This window comes from Camelus bactrianus, chromosome 26, assembly GCF_048773025.1.
Source record: "Camelus bactrianus isolate YW-2024 breed Bactrian camel chromosome 26, ASM4877302v1, whole genome shotgun sequence".
Lineage (NCBI taxonomy): Eukaryota > Metazoa > Chordata > Mammalia > Artiodactyla > Camelidae > Camelus > Camelus bactrianus.
In genome coordinates, this window is record NC_133564.1 from 37,319,746 (window position 1) to 37,326,644 (window position 6,899).

Below are 6,899 nucleotides of genomic sequence, written 5' to 3' on the forward strand. Positions count from 1 at the left end.
TTTCTCCGATGGTTGGCCAACGCTCTTCCGACTCCCGTTGCCCATGGTTCTCCCGCTTTGGACTTGGCATCCTCGAGAACCAAAGCCGCCCTTTCCCTGAAGCCCCGCCGAGCCGGGCTGAGCAGCTGGACATCCGCTGGAGAGAGGTCACTGCCGTGTCCCCTCTCGAGACCCTCCTCCTGCCCGTTGCTGTGGAGGCCACTCAGAAAGTGGACCTGAACCCGCATGCGTTTTTCAGGCCACCCGAGCCTCTTCGAGCCCGACGCCTAGACATCTTCCTGACTGGTGGCGCTCCGGACTCACACCCTGGGTTTCTCGTTGGCTTCAGCCACGGACCTTTGTCTTCCTGGAACGAAAGACCAGACCGGTTTCATCAGGTGGAACCACCTGCCTGGTGGCGGGACTGTCGTGGAACCCTATGGACCACCCCGAAGTGTATATGCAGCCCAAGGGTGATCTCTCCAGTTGAACAACCATCGAGGCCCAAAAGGACCCCTGCCCCGGGAAGAAAGAAACTTTGACCTTGACCCTTAGCTGCCCGAACGAGAATTTGGATCAGGGTTGGGTAGGGTGATGGAGATCTCCCTTGGCACAGTTCCCGTGTGCGGGACTTTCAATGACTCTGTCTTCCTGAAAGGACACCCGCCCCCTGACCACGCTGTCTCGTCATCAGTTTGTTTCCACGAGGGACGAACCGTCATTGTGTGCACGACAAAGTTGGCCGCTGCCTGTTTGGTCCGCCATCGCTCCGTAAGGGACCGACGAAGTGTGCGTCGTGACCAGTGACCGATTTCGGAGCCCGTGGGTGGTGGGCGGGTGTGTATCTGTTTTCCAGGTCACGCGCGACGCGGTGTGTCGTGGTGTGGCCCGCCCGGCCACCCCACCTCCCTTCCCCCATGGAAAATCAAGGGAGAGTATTGCCCGAGACAGACGAAAGTGCAGCCACGAAACCTAAAAGGATGACCCTGGATGTCAACTTGGAGGTGGCTAGGAGACGGCTGAGCATGCATAGGATCACACTGCACTGCCACCGTGTGGGATGCCGCACATGTGTCGCCGTCGTGGTTTTCATCTCCTCCACCTATTGCCCTCACCTACATCCACTCTTTATCTCACTGAACTCTTTTTTTTTTTTTTTTTTTTTTTTTCCGGTAAGACAGTGAGAATTTTCCCTCTCTCTCTCTCTCTCTCTCTGTCTCTCTCTCTCCTACTGTCTCTCATAATTGACCTGACAAGGGGATGTCCGTTTTCACGTGTCCAACATAGCGATTCGGGATTCTTCCATGTTCCACGATGATCACCGTGATGAGTCTGGTTACGGATCAGTCACCGGACAGCGTCATGACAATAGTATGGATTGACTCTACTCGCCCTGCTGTCCATGACCTCCCGTAATTTGTGTATTTATTAATTGGAGTTAACTGGAAGCTTGTACTTTTTCCTCTCCCTCACCCATTGCACTCATTGTTCCTTCTTGGTATCCATGAGCCTGTTTCAGCTTCCTTGCATGTGTTCCTGCGTATTGTCTTGGGGATTCTGCCTCGAAGTGACAACATCCCTCTCGAACTTAAGTCACTTAGTTAACATCATCCCCTCTAGGTGTAGGTCTCTCCAGACCACGTGGCACTGTCCATTCGTCCATCCGCGGGCCCGTAGTGGAACTGCCGGGTCTTCCAGGAGTTTTCTGTGGAATGTTTTGAGGGACTTCTGTCCTGTTTTCCCTAATGGCTTTCCTCCACCTCCGTTTCGCCCTCTCCCCCTCGCCCCCACCACCAACCCCTGTTCCGTGTTGCCTTCTGTCTTCCGTCGGAGAGCGGAGTCTGTCAGGTATGAGTCGAGAGCTCTGTGTCCGCCTGCCAGCCCGCCCACCCGGCCCCATCTCGAACGGTGGTCTCTATCACGTGTTCCGTCAGGAGCAGGCACTTTCTGCTTGTTTTTGGAACTTGCTGTCGAGATTCCAGGTTCTGGGCCTGTCCGGATATCTCTTGGAAACGGAAATGTGTGCGTTTTCCCCTTTTTTAAATTGTGTTCGTTTGTTTACTTACTTATTTATTTATTTACTTACTTACATTTATTTATTTATTTAGGCCTTTTTTTTTTTGGTTCTTGCTGCTGTTGTTGCTTTCGGTGGTTGTTTGTTTATTCGGGGAGGGGAGGTAATTCGTTTCTTTTGCTGGTTTGTTGCCTGACTTAGTGATTGCCTGACTTACCGACTTCCTTATTGACTTGAACGGAAGTCCTGAAGATCGAACCCTGGACCTCGCGCGTGCTGGGCAGGCACTCTGCCGCTGAGTTCTACGCTCCATCCTCCCCCTCGCCCCCTCCCCCATTTGGGGGAGGAAAAAAATAATTTTTTTTTTCCTTTTAAACTGAAAACGTCCGTTTGGGTCTCCTGCACGTGTTTCATCCCTGGTTTTCTGGCTTCTAGGAGGTGGAGTTGACCGAGTTCTTGGACTGTTGAGGAGAGGAACCCCTGATGGGCTGCGGTTGTGCTTTTTCTACGGTGTTTTTGTTTTTGTTTTTAAACCCCAGAGTAGTTCTACAACTTGATTTCCCTTTGGTGGTGGGTTTTGTCGTTTGTTTTCATGTTTCCTTTCTTTCTTTCTTTCTTTCTTTCTTTCTTTCTTTCTTTCTTTCTTTCTTTCTTTCTTTCTTTCTTTCTTTCTTTCTTCCTTCCTTCCTTCCTTCCTTTCTTCCTTTCTTCCTTTCTTCCTTCCTTTCTTCCTTTCTTCCTTTCTTTCTTCCTTCCTTTCTTCCTTCCTTTCTTCCTTTCTTCCTTCCTTCCTTCCTTTCTTCCTTCCTTTTTCCTTTCTTTCCTTTCTTTCTTTCCTTTCTTTCCTTTCTTTCTTTCCTTTCTTTCTTTTCTTTCTTTTTTTTTTTTTTTTCGGATGGGGCTACAGTTTCCTTGTCCACGTTGACTGTGTCAAACACACACACCGACACACACACGCACACACAGACACGCGGATGCGCATGCACAGTGTTGCTCTGTGTAGATGCACTGAACCTCGATTTACCGAGCGGGTGGCTATCGACTCGCCCCCCCGAACCCCCGCCCGCATTTTTTTGTTTTCCCTCCTCCTTCCTGCGGTTGTGGTCAGCCGTGCTGACGTCCGTGTTCTCACGACCGACCGCGAGTGCGTTTTCCCCACGCGCCCGTTTGTTGTCTTTGGGCTTTGTCGCGATCTGTGCCGAGATCGATTTCTCTTTCCGCTTCGATGGGGTTCGCGGTCTTCATCCTTTCTTTTCTAGCTTCTGGGCTTTGCCTGTCTGCTTTCGAAAGACCTCCCGCATTCGAGAGGACGGACTCCAAAGCCGATTCCTGCGTTGTTCTCTGAGCGCTCGCCTGGTTTCGGTTTGCCAGCCCCCGCCTTCCCTCCCTCTTCCCCTCCTCCCCTTCCCAACCTCCCACCCGGGAACCCGGGATCTCGTCCTGGTCGCTCTGGGCCACCCGCGGCGTCGGCCCCGGCAACGCCGGCGTGTCCGTGTGATCTCCCCCGCCCGGGGAATCGCGTGGGGAGCGCGTCCCCTTCGCGGCAGCCGCCCGGCCGGCCGTGTCTTGCCAAACCCCGGCTCCCTCCGTCCTCCCCGCCCTGATCTGTTGCCGGGGTCGCGTCGCGCCGCGTCGCGTCGTGTCGCCTCGTGTCGTGCCGTGCCGTGCCGTGACGAGGGTGAGCGGGCTCCGAGGCGGATGCCACGGGGCCGCCCGGCGCCTCAGTCCGGGACGAGCTCGGGCGTTTGGGCGGCCGGCGGCGGTCGGGATCGGTTCCGGGGACGTTGGCGACGGTTGTCGGGCGCCATCTGGCTGCCGCTCTGAGATCGTCCCTCTTCTCCCGAGCGTCGGCGACCTCGGCAAGGGATGGGGCTCGGCGGCGGGGCCCGAGGCAGACTTCGGGGAGGCTGGCGACACCGGCGGTGACAGTCCCCGTGGCGCTGAGCCGCGGGCGCGTCCTGCTCTCGGCGCAGATTGGACTCGCAGGATGATGAGGGGGTGACTGTCGCCGCGCTCCCGGGATCTCGTGTGCCGGGGGAAGCCGTGTGGCCTGGCCTGGTCGACCAGCATCCGCCTGTGCCCCTCCAGCCGCGGAGACCGACCCGAGCCGATCGGACACGGCCTGCGCCTTGCCGCCGCGGGGGAAAGGGAGAGAGTGTCCCGCGCCCGGGCCGCCGGCGGCTAGGTGGTCAGGCCCTCGTCTGCGTCCCTTGGACGACTGCTCCTGAGGCGAGGAGCGGCCCGGGCCCAGTGCGGTGAGGCCGTGGACGGGCGCGCTGGGGTTCCCGGTCGTCGGAGGCGCCTCCTTGGATGAAATGTTTTCTGAGTCCCGATGGATCCGGAGACGTGGCTGGGCCGGCCCCTGTTGGCGCGGGAGGCCTGGGAGGGGGTGCCCCCCGGCCCGTAAGCCTGCCCGCGTGGGTTCTGGTGGCGTTGGAGGGACCGAGACTTCATCCGGACTCGGGGACCGGCACGGGGGCGTCCTGCGAGGGATGTGGGGGAGGCAGGCTTTCCCCGGCCCGGGGCCCGGGGCCCGGTGCTCGGGAGCGGTCCCTCGTGGGGGGCCCTCTCGTCGGAGGCACCTCTGTGGCATCTCCCCGAGTCCCCGGCCACGCGGGCGAGAAAAGGGCAGGGCGTCCCCGGCCTGATCCCGTCTCCCTCTCGTCCCTTCCCATTCCCATTCCCATTCCCACTCCTCCTCCTAAGCCTCCTCCTAATCCCCCTCCCCTCTCCCCTCCCCCTACCAAACCCCCCCCACCCCGGTCGATCAGATGGCCCCCGAGAGCTTCGGGGCTGCCATTTATGGGGGTAGGGCTGGGGGCAGGTGGCCGGACCGAGGTCCCGGGGTCCCCCCTTGCAAATCGTGGACCCGCCCCGTTTCTGGGCGCTGTCATTTTTCCTGTCGTGTTGGGCATTTTCTGCCAGCAGATAGGTGCTGACACGGTCTTCCTCGGTGTCTGTCACCGAGTGTTGGGTCTCCGGACGCGTGCGAGGCTCTGGGCTTCTCTCTGCGTGAGCCCTGGCCTGGTAGCCGACTCCGCTTCTGACACTTGAGCCGCCCGCCCGGGCCTGCGCGCCGGCTCTCGTGTGCGCGTCCGGCTGACGTGGCCCGTGGTGCCACCTCCGGTCTCTGGTGGCCCGAGGGCGGTGGGGTGAGGTGGCGGCGTGGGTCTTTTACCCCGTGCGCTCCCCGCCGCAGGCACCCGGTGGTGGCCGGCGCGACCCCACCCCCGTAGGCTCCGTGCCGCGTGTCAGGCATTCCCCGCCTGGGGTCGTTGGCCGCTCTCCTCGGAGAGGACTGAGGAGTGGGTGGCGCCTGGCGAGGCTGAAGCAGGCCCCTCTGGTGGTTGTCCTCGCCGGGCCCTCCCCTCTGGGGCCTCCCTGCCCCACATGGCTCGCTCGCTCGCTCGCTCACTCACTCACTCATTCACTCACCTGACCGATGTGGTGAAGTCATGCTCCCCCGGGCCGGGCCTAAGCCGCGCCAGACGAGGGACGGGGACGTTCATGGCGAACGTGGCTTCTCTTCTCGTTCTGCCTGCGGGCCCCTCGCCTCTCCTCTGCCGCCCGTGGGTGGCGGGGGGAAGGCAGGGGTGCGGACTCCGGCCCGACCTCGGTCTCCCGTGCCTTGTGGTGTCGGCGAGGCCGGGGTCTTGCGACGCGGCAGACACTCTCGCCTCCTCGCCTGCTCGGCGTCCTGTCTCGCGAGCGGCCCTCCCCCTCGGCGGGGGAGGGCTGCCCCGCCGCCACGCCACGTTACCCCCTCGTCGGGGTGTGAGCGTGTCTCGCCTTGGTCCTCTGCGGTGCCCCTGGAGCGCTCCAGGTTGTCCCTCAGGTGCCCGAGGCCGAGCGGCGGCATCGCTTCCAGTCCCCAGCGAGTCCTCTCGGGTAACCCCTGCGGTGGTCGTGTCTCCCGAGCGCCTCTCTTGAGGCGTGGGGGAGGGGTCGAGACGGTAAGCGAGGCGTGTCCGCTCCCCACCCTCGGTGGGGCCGGGGCCGCCTCCTGAACGTCAGTCCTCACCCTGTACCGGGGGGGGACTGACGTGGCCGGGCGCACGCCGGGTGGGTCCCCCTCAGCGGGGTTCGCGCCCGGGCGTGGGAGCGATCGTGGTGGGGCCGGGTGATGTGCCGGTGGGGGGCGGGCGTCTGTCCCGTCCCCACGCGGTCTTGGGTGCGTCTCCTCGCGAGGTGGCACGCACGGGCTCTCCCCGGTCCCGACCGCGAACGCTCGCTTCTTGGCCCGCTGCTTACCCCTACCGCAGGCCCCTCCTGCCCAGCCGAGCGCTGGCGTACACGTCGGCGGGCTTCCGTAGGCCTGAACGGGGCACGCTGGGTGGGGGGCGATGCGCCCTCGGTGAGAAAGCCTTCTCTAGCGATCTGAGAGGGGAGCCTTGGGGGCACCGGACCCCCCAGCCGCCGCTCCTCCATCCAGAGCGTGCAGTCACTCTCCACGGGGAGCGACTGCCGCGGCGTGTGGGCAGGGCCCCGTCGCTTTGGCGTGTGGGCTGCGCTGGCCCCGCGGTGGGGCCGAGTGCTGTTCTTGGCCTGCTGTGGCCCGCGCCTCCCCCCTCCGAGTCGGGGGAGGGTTCCGCCGGGCCGGGCCCGGCGTCTGGCGCGGGGCCGTGCGAGCGCGCGCGCGCGTGTGCGCGGGCTTGGCCTCCCCGGCGCGTGCCGTGGGGGGGAGGGGGAAGGCGGTCCACCCCGACTTGGGCCCCCCCACCAGTCTCCGCGCCGCGAGGAGCCACCCCACCTGTTCCGGTCCCGAGACGCAGCCACCGGTGGCGGTGCGTGGGCCACGGGTCGGGCCGCCTCGCTCGGCAGCGTTTCCCCGGGCCGCGAGGCCTGGGGGCGAGCCAGACGAAGCTGGGTGGTGGTGGTGGACGGACAGACGAGACGCAGACGGACG